This window comes from Sinocyclocheilus anshuiensis, unplaced genomic scaffold, assembly GCF_001515605.1.
Source record: "Sinocyclocheilus anshuiensis isolate Anshui unplaced genomic scaffold, SAMN03320099.WGS_v1.1 scaffold242, whole genome shotgun sequence".
Taxonomy (NCBI): domain Eukaryota; kingdom Metazoa; phylum Chordata; class Actinopteri; order Cypriniformes; family Cyprinidae; genus Sinocyclocheilus; species Sinocyclocheilus anshuiensis.
The window spans coordinates 762,765-764,869 of NW_015546053.1; the positions used below are offsets into that span (position 1 = coordinate 762,765).

The 2,105-nt window shown below is 40.1% G+C and overlaps 1 protein-coding gene across 2 annotated transcripts in view; it reads left to right on the forward strand.

The window, feature by feature from the left end:
* Positions 1-490: 490 nt before the first annotated feature.
* The window catches only part of LOC107699226 (high affinity cationic amino acid transporter 1-like), a 23,010-nt gene continuing 21,395 nt past the window's right edge, over positions 491-2,105 (forward strand). The window contains exon 1 of one of the 2 annotated variants that reach the window (XM_016500424.1): positions 491-759. The gene's annotated coding sequence lies outside the window, so the exon portion shown is untranslated. Of the gene's footprint in view, positions 760-1,787; positions 1,838-2,105 lie in introns of those variants that run through there. The other variant, XM_016500426.1, reaches the window with a different exon arrangement.

The window sequence follows — 2,105 nt, forward strand, 5'->3', positions numbered from 1 at the left end:
TTTCACAGCAAAAGGATATGAACCCCAACCTCAAGGGGGACATTTTTACAGTTATAGCCTACTAAAAAAGGTCGTTTACTTACTAAAATAGTGTAAAATTTATTAAAATCAGTAAAGATTTCACAGCAAAAGGATATGAACCCCAACCTCAAGGGGGACATTTTTACAATTATAGCCTACTAAAAAAGGTCGTTTACTTACTAAAATAGTGTAAACTATAAATCAGACGTCAGAAGGCAGGCCATAGGTTCTGTAAAACCGTTTTTTCAGCAAAGTTTTGATCTAGTTGATCATTTAGAGGCTTTTGTGTATAATCAAACATGTTAGCCTACAGTAGGCTTTCTGAGGGTTTATGATGGATTAACAGTTTAACTTGCATGAGCAGAAACGACGCAAACAGATGAACAAGAAAAGTAGCTCGTTTGAATATCAATAAACGTGATGCAAATCAGGAACGCTTCACAGCAAAAAACGGGTCGGTGCTCTCGCGTTTGGGTGTTGGCACTTGGAAGGACGTTTGAGACGATCCGCCAATGATAGCCTCATGGGTGGGATTTACTCAAGGTTGAAGGGGTAGTATTTTATTGTAAAGTAGTACTAGTAAGAATAGAATAACCCCTAAAGAAGAAGAAGAAAAAGAAGTAAGAACAGAAAGTCAACTGCCAGCTGTCCGCCGGCTTTTTTGTTGATTTTTCGTCGTGCTCGAAGCTGTCAGTTCTGAGGTCGCGAATTTAATTTTGGGATCCTTAACGTTACCAGGTAAGAATGGGGCACGTGCATTTAAACAATTGTTTTATATTGCACATTAATCCTCTTCTACGTGTACTTTTTGATACTTTTTTCGAAAACATTCTTCCTGCGTCTTCTCATGTCTGCGATGCACATGGTGCTGCTCTCCATTTAAGGGCTGATGCAACACCTCACTGTTGAAAGATGGCGAGATATCGCATGAATTCATTTAGAAGTGTATCTGCCTGCCGTGTTATTGTTATGGGAACCCGTTCGCGTCGTTTAAGCACATCTGTTGTGATTATTAACTGTTTATTGCAGAATTAGGGGGTAATTAGGAATAGCCAGCATGTACATGTATACATGTGGTTGTAATTCATTGTACTGTAGCCGGATGCGAGCGGAATTGAATAATCAAATCTAAAACAAAACCCAAGAAATGCAAGACCGGCATTTAGTGATTACTTTTGCCTGTTCTCGTGGTTTTAAACTGGTTGGAGCGGTTTTGGTATTTGGACCATCTTTCAGGTTCGCGCACGAAGCATTGAAGTGATTCTTTTTGTGATTCGAAGGAACCGTTTCGCAAAACGCCTGAAACCTTTCTCGAAAGCTGGATTTTACCACTGTGTTTAAGAGTAAAATCGTGACGAAACAAACACAATTAAAAATAAAAATCCGATGGTATCTGTGTAAATAATACACATTTAATAAGCAGGATATATATATATTTTTTAATTTTAATTGAAAACCGTCTGAACTAATCGATTCATTAAATGACTCGAACTCCACGCCGCGGACCATCTCAGGGTTGCCAGGTTTTCACAACAAAACCCGCCCAATTGCTACAATTGGGAGTGTTACACAAACAGTGTTAAAGTAGCCCAATTCCGCGGGGAAAACCGCGGACTTGGCAACACTAATCCGCATTGTGTCTGTTTGGGGCGTGTGGCTGCGCTTTATTGTGACGTTTAAAAAAATGCGGGAAATTTGTTTGCTACTTTGTATATCTGCAAGTTCGTCGTCTTTCTGCAAGAATCGCCGTTCTGAAAAAATAATAAAGTCATTCATTTTGGAGTCTTGCAGATGCGAAGAAAACAAACTGTTTGCAGTAAGCTTTGTTTACGTTTTGGTTGAAAAAACCAGCATATGCTGGTTAGGTATGTTTTGACGCTGGGATGCTGGTTTATGCTGGTCCTTTTGCTGGTTTATGCGGGTCCTTTGCCAGCACATGACCAGCATAAACCAGCAAAAAGACCAGCATGAACCAGCAAAGGACCAGCTTAAACCAGCAAAGGACCAGCAAAAGGACCAGCATAAACCAGTAAAGGACCAGCTTAAACCAGCAAAGGACCATCTTAAACCAGCAAAGGACCAAC